The sequence below is a fragment of the Condylura cristata genome, unplaced genomic scaffold (assembly GCF_000260355.1).
Source record: "Condylura cristata isolate star-nosed mole 26May11 unplaced genomic scaffold, ConCri1.0 scaffold00010, whole genome shotgun sequence".
Classification (NCBI taxonomy): Eukaryota; Metazoa; Chordata; class Mammalia; order Eulipotyphla; family Talpidae; genus Condylura; species Condylura cristata.
The window spans coordinates 49,243,515-49,258,809 of record NW_004567111.1 but is presented as its reverse complement, the minus strand read 5'-3'; positions in this window follow the sequence as shown (position 1 = coordinate 49,258,809).

Genomic DNA, 15,295 nt, shown 5'->3' with positions numbered 1-15,295 from the left:
AAAAAAAAATTGTCAGGAGCAGAAGATGCCCACTATAATGCTTCTGGCTATGGGGTATGTCAGGGCAGGGGAGAGAGAGTAACACTAAAAAGAGATGAGGTGGAGAATAGCAATATTCTCCTGCTATGGTTGTGGCTCAACCTGGAGACCCCAGAAAAGACAGGGGGACCAAGAGACAGAAATATCAATGACTTCACTAGTATAAACTTACAATGGATCTTGCTGGGATCCATTGTACTTCCACAGTCTGGTTGACAGGGACTTTCTGTTTGACAAGGACTCTTCGGTTGCTGGAGATTCAAATGCAAAAGACACATAGTCTTTGCCTGCAAAACACTCATAGCCTAGAGAGAATGAAAGATAAATGAATCAGTACATCATTATGTCCCAAGAGCTGTGCCAGATATATGCATAAACAAGTGTCTGATTAGACATGAGGGAGATCTGAGAAAGACATCTTTGAGAAACTAATATCTCCCCATTGAGCACTACACAGAAAAGTACATTCTTGGTAGGTATTCAGTGAACCCTTGCTTAGATTCTATTATTTACAAGTCCCTGTGCTGGGGTCTGAAATATAACAGTAAGTTAGACTAAGATCATATTTACCATCAAAGATACACAGAAGAAAAATTACTGAAGAAACCACTACAAATTTAGCAGGTATTTATAAAAAGCAGGAGATACAGTTAGGAAAATACACAAAGGTCAGAGCATATGCACCTAAAATACTGCATCATTCCATCTAGGGCTTATTAGTGCCCCACTGGTGTCCACTAATTGTTCTGTTGATCTATTGAAAAGGATCAAATGAAGAAATGTGAAACAGACATTAAAGTAATACCTATATTTCAGAAATAATTATTATGTGATCCTGTTTTATGTGACTCTGAATGTATAGTTCAGATGAAGAAAATGGTATCTGTACTTAATTAAATCCTTTTGGCAGAAGTAATCAAACAGTTTGATAGAATCAACAAGTTAGCTGTTCAATGCACATCATAAAAACTTCTAAACTGGGGGCCCTCCCTGGTAGTGCAGTGATTTAAAGTACAGGACTGTGAAGCTATCTGCAGCCACTGCAGCACAAGTTCGATCCCCCGCCAGGGGGGTGACCCATATGGCGTGGCAGACCTCTCCTGATCTGCCCAAGCTCCTCTCAGCAGTGGATTTCAGTAGCTCTGCCTGTTCTGACTCCGGTGAACCCTCCCCATTCTGACTCCGGTGAACCCTCTCACCCACCCTGCACCTCTGGCCTCTACCACACTTCTTGTATGCACAAACAAATAAATCTTTAAAAAAAAAAATCTAAACTGGGGTAACATATCCTGAGTTGGTTTCTCCAAATCTCTTCACTTCTGGGTTCTGGAAAAGAAAAGGTGAATATCCCTAAGTTCAGACATGTGCTCCCTGAAGCATGAGGTCTCAGCACCCCACATGGGAAGCATTGCTTTGTGAAGAGTGATGGCCTGAACAGTCCCAACTGCAAACTGCTCATGTATTTTTAAAAGTAGAACACAACTAAATTTAGTGTGCAACATTTCTCAACCTTCTATGACCTTGAGAATGGGTACGATGCTCAAGGAATATTTCTATAGAGAGCAATGAAAACATGTTGGTGCATGTATCTGATAGCACCTTGACACTGCCAAGGTAATGGTACTTGGTGCTGGAATTATCTAGCCCTAAAGATAGAGGCAGAAAAGTGTTGAACAGGAGCATTTCTGAACATATCATCACTAGAGCACATTTAACGTGCTATCCCAAGTCTCATGGCGCATGCAAGGACTACATTTTTAGTTGTTGCTCTAAGTTTAAAATCTCTTTCCTTTCAAATTTGAAAACTTTCCTTTACCTTTGAGAACGTCACCTCATGTCAATTCTGGTCCTAACAAAGTACACTGTCTGTCTACAGGTGATATGAAATGCCAGTGTTCTGTGGCACAGACAGTTGGGAATAAAACTCCTCTCAAAATGCAATTCATGAAAACTCAGTAAACAGCATCTATTGTAACATCGGCAATACAAGAATAATTCTTTTCTGGAGTGAATAACAAGGCCTTGGAGCAAACAGCAGATGTCTCAACAGGTAGGCCAGGGAGCAGGGAGTGAGACACCCTGGGGCAATACAGTTGTCTCAGTCTCTCTAGGTTAGGGCTCTCACCTAACCTTCTTAGTAACCTTAGTAACAATGAACTGGATATTGGTTCCATAATATGTTATCTATCCTGTGTAGTTCATTGTATATAGTGACATTTGTTGAGTATTTACTATTTACAATGCATTATTTCATCAGATTCTCTCAAGTTGTTAAATTGCTGAAGAGGAAATTGAGGCACAGATAGTGATGCAATGTGAGCAGAATACACACTGAGGTGTAGACACAGGTCTTTGTACCCCTCTCTGCATGCCATGACCTTTCTTTAATTAGAACATATGAAGGATATACTTTATTCTTCCAGTCATTAGCAACTGATTACAGGAATTGTAATCTCCAAGTTACATAGCGTCTCTGTATCATACAGAAGAACCTATATCAGTTATCATCTTTCTAACTACACTAGATGAGAAGAACCACATTTTGTCTTAATGGGCTAATTTTAGCTGGATATACTTAAGGTGAGTTGAAGTTCAACTTTCCCAGAACAGTCTTGGTTTGTGCATTATTCTAAGTTTCCCCATTTCACTATCAAAATTATCTTAGGTTATATCATAAAATATATGATCATACTAAATAGATCACATTATAAAAATACCCTTTGTCTAGAAAAAAATTAAATATACCTTCGTGTGGAAGTGATTTTCTATAAAGAGAAAATGAAGCAAGAGAAATCCAGACCTTTTGTTTCAGGACACTTGGTAGATGTGGATTTCTGAAATATGAAAAGTCAAAGGGAAATCTTCCCTATTTACTAAGTATACTATAAAAGTAAAACTTTTTTTTTTGAGTAAAATGCACAAATATTAAATAATGTTTGATTCAATTTCATATACAGTTGCCAGGCCATTGCCAAGGAATCATTTTAATTAACATCAATTTTCTGAACAAATGTAATCCTTAAATTATCTTAAGTATTTTAGAGTTAACTATTATGAAGGAATATAAAATGACACAAGCAATCTAAATGGAAAAATAAATTAGTGGAATTTCTGCCTTGCTAATTCTTTTGAATGGCATCTCGTGAAATCCATACTCATGTAATTTAATTTACACTCATGTAGTTTAGGTTATTAAATTTTTGGTTAATAATAATGATAGGCTTTCCTCTTTATTTCCAAATTCATAAGGCAGAGAAGAGAATAGGCTGATGTACATACTTCTTTTCCAATATTGCAAAGGGAATATTTAAGATAAAGACTGCTAGTCTTCGGTGCAGCTCCGGGACAGCTCACCTCCCTCCACTTTCTGCTCATTTGCTGAACCCCCACCTCAGTGGCCTTTGATGTCTCAATCGACCATGTTACTTCTGGCCACGGAGCTCTTAGTCAAGCTGTTCTTTTTCTGCTTCACTTACTTCACTCCATGTCAGATAGTCCTCAAAGTCAGATCATCCGCAATGTGCTCGCCACCAGCCATTGGACAGGATGAAATATTCAGAATTCTACTTCCCACATCAAAAAAAGAAGTATAGCTTCCATCCACTAACACAGGACTTGACGTAGACTTTCTTTGACCAATGGTATGACCATAGATATAACGCAGAAGATTTTTTTAAAGTGCTTGCACAATTAGTGGTTATCTTCTTGCATTCTGGCCTTGTCCTGAGAAGAACACTACCTGCAGGGTGAAGAAGAGGATGAAAGGCCTGTGGGTACAGTCATCTCAGCTGAGGTAGGGAACTAACATCATGGCTACTGTTCAGTAATGCTGAGATTTTATTTTGTTGCTATCAGAAGTTGCAAACTGATTAGCAACAGCTGCAATCTTACATTTATTTGTGATTAAATATCCTAACATGTCCCAATATATGTGATTAAAATATTTGTTGATCCTCAGTCAGGGAGATGATCCACATGGCACTACAGACCTTTCCCTTCAGCACTGCTCCCTTCAGCAGTGTGTTTCAGTACATCTGCCTGTTCTGCTCCCCACTCTGTCACTGGTGAATTCTCTCACCCCTGCACTTCTGGCCTGTATGCTAGTTCTGTATGAATAAATAAATAAATCTTGTGTGTGTATACATATATATTTTATATATGTGTGTGTATATATTTGAGTATATTTATATATATGTGTGTGTATATATATATATATATGTATATATTTTTTCACCACTAGAGCAACAGAGACAGTGTTACATCACCAGTACCCAGAGCAGAATCTGACATGTATCAAGTGTTCAATATTTTGGAAAAATGCAAACGAAGTAAAGGCTTCTCCACAAGCAGACATGAATAATGAAAGGAAGGAAACAAAAAGATTAAATTTTCTAATTTATATTTGTCAAATAGTAACCAACTAGACTTTTGTAATCATCTTTTAAAAACCAATTCCCTTCCTGGGATGTGTTATTTGACTTCTCCTGTCACCTGCTTGCCAACATCAAGAACAAAAGCTGTAAACAATTGTGTATGTTTATAAGAATCAGTGCTACAGATGGAAAAATGTTGACTATCAAATTAGGTGAGGGAGGGATTGATTTTTCTCTCACATTAATCACCAAAACAAATCCATTTCCTGTTCCTATATTTCCTTCTCATCTATCCTAATGGGAAAAATGAGAAGAAAAGGATGGAGGAATATCTTTCACATGAGGCTGGCTGGACATACCAGCAGACAGAATTAATGTGACTGATGAGGAAAATCTACCAAGGACCACCACTGGTTTTGAAAATGATTCTAGGGCAATATTATTCAATACTCTAATTCTGTGTTGATGGTGGCAATTCATACCAATAACGAAACAATAACTTGCTTAGGAGAAAATACCTCTAAGATGCTATAAAAAATTTTTTTAAAGTAAATCCCCAAATTCTAATTTTTTCTTCTACTAATATGAGTTTATTAGGAAGCATATGTAAATTGATATTCCACTGTCACATCTATAGACAGTAACAATGACAACTTGGGCTCTACCTCGTGTCCAGACTGTTGTAAGATTTCCCACTTGTCATAGAATCCTAAAGTTCATAGCATAGTTCAGCATCTCCTGAGAGTCTCAGTTAATGCTGAAAGTTCCCAGGCAAAGTCACCTGCAGACTTAACTTGCACACACAAGCTAGGCATCTGACAGCGTTGCTCCAGGGTCCCTCTGCAATGAACATCTGCAGTGAAAATGTTATCTGTTGAGAACCCACACATTCTCGAGAGGGAGAACAGAGGTCGGTGGAGGTGTGAGAACTTAGTGAGCTCTGTGTCCCAAACTGGGGTGAGTGAGAGGTCATGTGGCTCCCTCTTTCATTCATTCCTTAGTTTGTTCCACAATATGTATGGAGTCTCTCTGCTATGCCAAGTGCTGCATAGAGTACAAGGGATTGAAAGAGAGACCGTCTCCTGGGGAAGACAGAGACAGAAATATGAAATGTCTGCACAGTCTGTTACAGGTGAGATAAGGGGTGAAGACAGTTTTGGCAGGTTAGGTGGGAGAGGAACTTGCTCCAGTTAGAGTGGTCAATGAAGACTTCTTGAAAGAAATCTTTATACTGCCATTTGAAAGTGGCATTTATCCCAAGTGGTCATTTGGGGAGGGTCATTCTAGCCTTGAGTTCTCGTGTACAGAGGCCACGAACTAGGAGAGGATGGGACTGTGGGGTTATTGCAAAGCACAATGTAGATTTGGGATGAGGATAGGAGCATAAAGGAGACAATGAGTGTTTAGGAGGTGTGAGAGCTTGTGAGGCTTTGCAAGGCTGTCTTAGAACTTTGGAATTTAACTCAAGGAAACATGGAACTTGCCAGACATTTAAATAGAGATCAAGTATGAAAGTTAAGAAGCAGAGTGCTGACTCTCCTGAATTTCTCTGAAGTGTCTTACTGTCCTGGACACAAAGAGTTAGTAGAATAGAAATAAAAAGGGAGAAAGTGGCTTGCTCTCTTGAAATCGGTCCTCTGTTCACACAAAGGACAACCATGACTGGGTTGCTCAGCAGAAACAGAAGGTCATCTTCAGGTCACTACAAATGCACAACTCAGTGTTGAAGCATCAGGAAACAACAGGAGCAGTAATAGACAGAAAATGATGACACATTTTTACATGAGATTTAGAAAACCCACATCTCTGCCCAACTCTATCCTAAAACAAAAGTTCTCTTTACCTCACTTTCCTTATCTGTAATGTAAGAAGGGTTGGCTAACAGATAATATTTTCCAGGAACATTAAAAGGCATGGATGTTTTAAAATATGTGTAACACTTGCTTTGTTTTTTCTACTCTTTGGAAATCAGAAATCAGTTTACATTTAGGAATTCACAAATAAATTATCTAGAAGCTGTCTTGACCTGAAAATAAAATTTTTATGTTAAAACATAAAGCATTAGAAAAAGTCCAAACTTCTGGAGAAAACTTTCTTTTGAACTATCAGAATATGCGGTGAAAAAAGTACTGTGGATAACCACAAATTTAATAAAGTAAGGTATAGTTATTATTTTTAAATTCTAGAATTCTACTCTTATTTTATGGAGTAGTGAAGTTATTTTAACATTTTTAAAGAATGTTAGGCATGTTATATAATATATACATATTATTTAATCTTTAATCATCACATTGGCAAATTACTATTTGAGGCTTGAATGGAAATATTTGTAATTCATTCTGTCCAAGTAAATAGCACAAATATGTTCCCATGCCAATGTGATTCCTTTACCCTGTACTAACATCCAATCTATTTTTCTTAAATTTCATCTCTGTTCAAAATATTTTTTCAGGAAATTAAAAGTATTGATTTGAACCTACTAAATATGGGTAGAGTGAATTCTGACAAATTTCTTTATCCAAGCAATGAGTGAACCTGAAAATTGAGGGAAAAAAAGTTCAGGGAGAGGCATCTAAACAAGGAAAGGAAAAGCACAAGGCCCTGTGGTGTTGGTGCACAGGTGAATGGATGGTGAGAATTTTACTGGGACTACAACTGAGAGGAGAAAACAAATTTTGTACCAAAATGAACAATGATGTTTTATATATATATATATAATACACACACACACACACACACACACACATATATATATATATATATTCATTTAGATAATAAAACATTTTCAAATACATTTTGGAGACCATTTAGAAATGATGTTTGTGGTAGAGGAAGTATTTCTTGACCAAGGTGGGAAGATTCACTCAAGAAAAGAAAATTACCTTAAGATCTATGGCAGGGAGAATAATTCTCCCAAGATGTCTGCAGTTTGTCACCATGTAACATTACTGGGTAAGGGAGAACTAAGCTTACAGATGGAGTCAAGATCATTAATCAGGTGCCATAGAGCTAAGGAGGTTATCCTAGATCATCTATGTGGGCCAGCTTCAATCAGCTGAGAGGACTTAGGAGCAAAGTTTAGTTTTCCACATAGAAAAAGAAATGCTGTCTGTGGACAGAATCCTACATATCTCCATGCTTGAGATTTCCTGCCTTGCCTTGCTGACTTGATCTGCACCATATTTCAAGTAATCAATTCTTTGCAATAAATCTCTTAACATCTATCTCCTAATGGCGAGGCTGCTGGTTGAACTCTGACTGATACCAAGGTTAGTAGTTTGGTAACAACTCACTGGTCATTTTTCATCTTTTATGAAACAGGATAATAGAAGCTCAAGTTTAAACCCTCTGTAACAAATGACCCTGATATTATTTGTGTGTCTACAAAAAGTCAGCTGTTGGGTTTCTCTGTAATGTAACAGCTAAGTTCTCCATTCTGTTTAATTTCTCCTGCTGAGTAGCAAATGCGATATACCTAATACACAATTTTAAGTTAGTAATGGGTTGTTCCAAAAGAAAATATTCATGCAGATTTTTAGAGAACCAACTTCAAAATAGGACAAATAAACCTTAAGTAAAATTGTCAGCCATCAGGGTTACAAGCTAACACTTAAGGAAAAATGTGCGCGTGTGTGAACTCAGTTCAGTGCTCGCTCTGTGAGAGAAAGCAGGTTTGTTTCCAGCAGAGCGCGGGCCTGCGGGTACGTCGCTGTTTCAGTCTCATCTTTCTTTGAGAGTGTTGAAGACTTTTTTCTCTTGGTAACGTGTGATCTATGACTTTGTGGTTCTTTGTGAGCTCTGGCAAGTCTGTATATCACAGGAAAAGTTTGATCAAGGGAAAAAAATTACTCTGGAGATAAACCCCATAATCCAAGCTGCTGGCTGCTTCAAGATTTCAGATAAATTAAAACTCACTGATTAGGATTTAGTGGTGTCAATCATTCAGACATCTTTGGAGTGGTGAGGAGAGAAACCTGACTCTTAGGGAAATGATTTTTTTCTGTGCTTTTCCTCCATCTCTAGCTGCAGCTTGCCTGCCTAGGGTAGAGGGCATTTATAGGTGGTCTCCTGGGAAAGGGATGCTGAAGGACGTCACTTCATGCCAACTGTACTAGACATGCCTCAAGAACTGACAACAGATAGTCTTTAAAATGGGTAGCGGCCTGAGGCCAAAGCAAGTCTGAGGAAAGCAAATCTTGGGGAAAGTTAGTTTTGCTGAGGGACTGGCAGACCTCACAGAGCCTTTGTCTACCCAAATAACCAACTGGATAGGGAAAATATTAGTTCATGCCAGTGGGCTGGTGCTCAATATCTTCCCTTACAGATCCTGAAGATGTTCGATGTCATAATAGTGGGGGGCTTAGAGGATAGATCCTCAAAATCCCCTCCTTTACTTTGTTTGTATCATGGAATGATCTCACCTCTGCTTTTGAGTGTTGTGAAGATACAGATTGTGTGTATGGACTACTCCTTGTGAAAATTTTTATCTAGAAATGTATTTGTATTTATTGAAATGAATACACAACATAAGTTCACCTGGGTAAAGTGCCACATAGAACAGGGAAGGATTTTAATGAAAAATGTTAGGGATGATTTTAAGCTGAAATAATCCCAAAGAAAGTAACAGAATTTTTTCTATTAAGAGTACCCCAAGGCCCTCCCTGGTGGCGCAGCGGGTTAAAGCACAGCACTGAGAATCTAAAGCCGCTTCTGCATGAGTTCGATTCCCGCCTGCCCCGGAGGTGACCACATGGTGTGGCAGACCTCTCCTGACCCGCCCGCTGCTCCCCTCAGCAGCGTACTTCATTGATCTGCCTGTTCTGTTCCCCACTCTGTCTCTGGTGAAGCCTCTCACCGCCCCTGAGCCTCTGGCCTGTACCCCAGTTCTGTATGCACAAATAAATAAATCTTAAAAAAGAAAGAGTACCCCAGTTCTCATATGCATAAATAAATATTTTTTTTAAAAGAAAGAAAGAGGAAGTGCAGAGCCCCAAATAAGTCTATGTGAGAGGAGGATTTTAGGACCCCTACCAAGGACAAAAGGAGCTGGGCCTCTGGGCAACTGCGACTCATGACCTCTTTCTTCATGCACTACCCAACTGAGGATTCAAATGCAGACCAATTCAGCCCAAGTCCAAGGAGAGACAACCTCACCATCTCTTTTTTTGCCTTGGAGTTCCCTCCATTCCTCTTATTGCCCAAGTCCCAGATACTGCTTGACCTCACAAGCAATACACAACATTTTTATTCTGTTCATTGGTTAATTATATTGAGGTTTATGTTAGTCAGAATTCTCCAGAGAAGCAGAACTGATAGAAGATATCCATCTATATCTATATCTAGTCCTATATCTATATCTATCAAGATTTCTTTTAAGGAATTGGCTTATTTATTTTAAGGAATTGGCTCATGTAATGTGAGGTTGTCAAGACCTAAATTTGTAAGGCAGTTTGGCAGATTGAAAATTCCAGCAAGAGTTGATGCTGGAGTTGGAAGGCATTCTGGAAGCATAATTCCTTCCTTCTTGAGGGGCCTAAGACTAGAAGAGACCCACCCACATTAGGGAGGTGATCTCCTTTACTGATCCAAATTTCAGTCACATATATCAAAAAATACACTGACAGCAATATTCAGACAGATGTTTGCCAAACATTGTAGCCCCAAGAATTCGACAAATAAAATTAGCCTTCATAGGAACAAAACTAAACTAGGTATTTTTAAAAATTAAATAGTACATTTAAATATCAAGCGCAAAATGTTTAGAGAATGAAAAAAACAAATTTTGGTTTGATATAACATGTTCTGGTATCATCTCTGGCTGTGTGTCTTTGAGCAGGGTCTTAACATCTCTGAGCCTCATCCTTATCATCCATAAAATGAGTAGGTGGGACTATATATATTGTTTATTCATTTTTCTTTCTCTGATTCAACAAAAGCATAATGAGTCTCTCAGATAGGCCCTCTCAGATTCATGTTAGATATTAGCAATTTCCTAGAGCCCTGCATTATAGAGACAGCATAATGAATTATTACCAAGTTAAAGATTTTGACAAGTAGCAACAACAGTTTCACAGCTGTTCTGAATTTCCTTTCATTTTCTTTCATTGTGAGGCAGCTTCCATTCCAAGACCTTTCTGCATGAAAAGCTGGAGGCTAGGATTTAGAATATTGATTTTTTTCTAAGTATAGTTCCTGCTTGAATGTGATGAGTTCCTTGGTTAATGTCTAATTAATGACAAGTCATAGCCATATGGCTTAATGAAAAATATTATTAAAATAATAAAAATGTAAGTGACTTCCTGGCCTTCAGATATTGCTCTTTGAGAAGAAATGTATTTTATAGCAATTTAAAGGCACAAAAAGGGGCTAAATAGATATTTTAAAATATATTGCATTCTACAATGTGCTACATTACATTAAAACTATTAAATAAGATAATGAACTAAACCTCTGAAATAAAGTCGAGCTTGCTTAATATGAGTTTGACTCTCATCTTCTGTTAGAGGGCAGGCGAGGGTTTGGGAGAAAAGGGAATGTGAAGTGGAGAAATGACAAAACCCTATTTTAGGAAGGGTGGGTTCTGTGTTGCCCGTATCATCCACAATATCTATCCTCAATGAATGAAATGGGGGCAATGAAATGGGGGTCTACTAACCCCAAATTCCTGAAATCTGGGCTCATGCCCTAGAATGTCCATGAGCTGCAGACCAGAAAACCATCAGACGGAAGCTGGATGGGACCAACACCACCCACGGTGACCTGCGCTGTAGCTCTGACTGGGTGGGTTGGAACCTGCCTGTAGGGCCCTGTGTACTCTGCATTGAAGTGGTCGTTTCACTTGCCTGTTAACACATCTGTGTTCTACATGGTTGAATTTCTAGACCCCACAGATGGAGTTGACAGTGACACATCATAAAAGCCCATGAAACCGTATAGTGTATCTAAAGATGAGTTGATTTGAGAAGACACACTGATCCTCCCATACAAATCCCTAAATTTGTCTTAACTTCCAGGGCAAAATCTCACACGACACCAATCTATCAGATTTGGGAGCAGGGACGATAAATGAGCGCTTTTAGTGCCTTTTGAATCAAGCTTTGTTCTGCAGAAGTGAAACCAAGATTTGCATTTCCGCAGCAGCCCTCCTGCCCCCTGTGACATACAGGCCTCTCATCTAGCTCACCTGTCCCCGTCAGCGGCAGCTTTTTCTGCCCACTTGTGTCTTTGCAAACATCCTTTCCTTCCCTCTTACTAATAAACCTGCCCTTTGAAATATATATCAAAAAAAGATTTGAATTTCTACTTTTCATATCTCTGGCAAATTAATGATGCCTTCTATACAGACATTGGGATAAAGCATTCCATAATTAGACCATACCTCGATACCCATAAGAAAATTACAAGACGACCCCCTTTTCAGCACCCAAATTGTCACAGCCAACAATTATCTTTCCTCCAAATTTTCCCTCCCTCCTTCTGAACACTACTAGGTAGCTGTTTGGGGGGGTGATCAGAACCAGGCCTCTCATCCCATTCTTTTCTCTCTTCCTAGTCACGAGGCCACACTCTTGCTCAGCTGCTTATGATGCTCAGATGCCATAAGACAGAAGAAAGGAACCACAGTGTTCCAAAGCACAGTGTCACACGTGCTGAACTCTTTGCTATGTCACCCACAGCAGAGCTGCAGCTGGGTTTCCTAAGGTGGATGCTCAGCTAAAGGATGGGAGCTTCCACAGGAAAAAGAACACGGAAGTTTTCAGCTGCTACTGGAAATGTCTTCCTTTAGTTCCCAAGGGCCCAAGCTGACCTCAGGATCCAGGATCTCTTGCAGGCCGCCTTCAGGAGGCAGGGCTCCATGTCCACATGCTCCCCATTTTCTGCTCAGCCCATCTTATTGCTTAGTGAAGTATCCCCATATCTTAGAACCTACAGCAAATGCCTGCCTCCTGACCATGTATTTTCCTCACTCTTCAGGACTGACTTCTTCTTATCATGCAGTGGGAATTACCCATTTTTATAAGATATATTTCTTTCCAGATCTATTTAGATTTTTTTTAAAGATTTATTTATTTGTGCATACAGAACTGGGGTACAGGCCAGAGGTTAGGGGTGGCGAGAGGCTTCACCAGAGACAGAGTGGGGAGCGGAACAGGCAGATCAACGAAGTACACTGCTGAGGGGAGCAGTGGGTGGGTCAGGAGAGGTCTGCTGCACCATGTGGTCACCTCCGGGGCAGGCGGGAATCGAACTCATGCGGAAGTGGCTTTAGCTTCTCAGTGCTGTGCTTTAACCCGCTGCGCCACCAGGGAGGGCCATTTTTTTAATTTCTATTTTAGGAAAAAAGCCTACCACGGTACATGGGGGAATTCTTTCAATTCCATAAAATAGAATGCCTACTACTTTTCCTAGGCCTTTATTCTCGGATCTTAAAAATTAAAATATGAGTGAGTCGATGCTACATTTGGGGTGGGGCCCATACAAAGGACAAATTAATGTAGTCATTGATTATTATGTTTAATATACAAATTCAATTTTGTGTCTGGAAAAAATGGGTCAAAATCTAAACCTCTTGTTGAAATATAAAGTTGAGGGCCCTCCCTGGTGGCACAACAGGTTAAAGCATTGCACTATGAAGCTCTCTGAAGCCACTGTAGCATGAGTTCTATCACCGGACAGGGAGGTGACCCACATGGTGCGGCAGACCTCCCCTGTCTGGCCCGCTGCTCCCCTCAGCAGTGCACTTTGTCAATCTGCTTGTTCTGCTCCCCACGCTGTCACTGGTGAATCCTCTCACCCACCGCACCTCTGGCCTGTACCCCAGTTCTGTAAGCATAAATAAATAAATCCTTAAAAAATAAACAAGTAAAGTTGAAAGGAGCCCTTCCTTTTCAGTCAGTCAGTGTCTCCATTCTTAATATCTTAACAAAGTTTTAAAAGTGACTGACTTAAGCAGTGTGTATGTGAAATCCAAGCCATGTCCATCCATCAAGCGCATATTTAGTCTGCAGATACCAGGAAGCCAACATAACCAGAAAATAAGTTACTATTTCTACCACAAATGTATTGGCAAATGAGAAGAGAATGTTAATAGAACATTAGCAAAGGTGGAGATTCCAAGAACTCGAATGACATACTAACTTTCAACTTGCTCTTAACTGAGAGACCTTAGGCTTCCCCAAGACTTTCCTGCTCTCTTTCAAACACAATTTGGAGACAGTGCTGTCAAGGGCACCAGGAGAACAGTATTATGAATGTGTCTTAAAAATGGCTGTTGTCCTGACCACTTCAGTGCAAGGTGACCCACATGGCACAGCAGACCTCTCCTGACCCGCCAGCTGCTGCCCTCAGCTGTGTACATCATCGATCTGCCTGTTCTGCTCCCCACTCTGTTTCTGGTGAATCCTCTCACTGCTCTTGCACCTCTGGCCTGCACCCCAGTTCAGCATGCATAAAAAATAGATTTTTTTTTAAATAATGGCTGCTTTGCTGATATATCTATCGTTATGGAACTGTAGGTGATTTTTCCTTTACATTTTTTTCTATCTTCCAGGTTTTCTACAGTGAGAATATCAAAATGGTAATAGCTAGAACTTGTTAAAATTTCATAGTATACCAAAATTATGCTATTAATTTAATCCTTAAGCAGCCATATAAAATAAATTTTTAATCTCCAAATAATAGATGAGTCGGGCTGAAAGTTAAGAAAGAGTATGGTGCCAAGTTTTGTAACTCTTGAATGAAAGAATTTGGATATGAGTTCATGTCTGTATTTAAGTATAACTCCCTAGATACTTTATATAATTCTTAAAAAGGCAAAATAATTTAAGATATTTTTGCATTGTATTCCATTTTTTGGCTAATAAGATATACTGTCTTACCTGTTTTCTCTTATTAACACTTATTTAGATAATGTTGATTTACAACAATGTGTATGATTTAGGGACATAGAGTCACACCTTTAAAAATTGATACTATCGGTCCTTCCTGGTGACACAACAGGTTAGGAGGCAGCACTGCAAGCTAGCGCAACTGCTTCAGTGCGAGTTCGATCCCTGACCCCGGAGGTGATCCACATGGTGTGGCAGACTTCTCCTGACCCGCCGGCTGCTCCCCTCAGCAGTGTATTTCGTCTGTCTGCCTGTTCTGCCCCAAGTCTGTCTCTGGTGAATCCTCTCACCTCCCCTGCATCTCTGGCCTGTACCCCAGTTCTGTATGCATAAATAAATAAATCTTTTAAAAAAAATTGATACTATATTGATGCTACACCCATCACCAAAGCATCAATAATCTTATACCACAAACAATCAGGCATCCTTTCCCACTTGCACTGATTCCTTCCCCTTCTGGTAGTCTCAGTTCTACAACCAGATTTCTAGGGTTTGTTGTGTCTGTTCATTTATTTTGTTCCTTTATATTTCACATATGAGTGAACTCATCCAGTATTTGTCTTTGTCCTCTGTCTTATTTCAGTTAGCATAATCCTTTCTAGTTCCATCCATAGTGTCACAAATGAAAAGGTTTCTCCATTTGTTACATAGCTGACTAACATTCCATTCTGTACACAAATGCGCGCGCGCACACACACACACATTCTTAATCCATTCATCTGCCTCCTGGGAATTTACATAGTTTCCTTAATGTGACTGCTGTAAATAGTGCTGCATGAACACAGAACAGTTACACATATCACTTTGAATTAGTGTTTTTGTATTCTTGAGTTAGATACCGAAGAGAGGGAACTGCTGATCATACAGTAGGTCTATTTGTAATGTCTGGAGAGAACTCCATAGTGACTGCACTAGTCTACTTTTCCACCAACATTGTATAAGGGCTTCTTTTTCTTCAGTACTCCAAGTATCATACCATACTTCTTGTTTCTCATC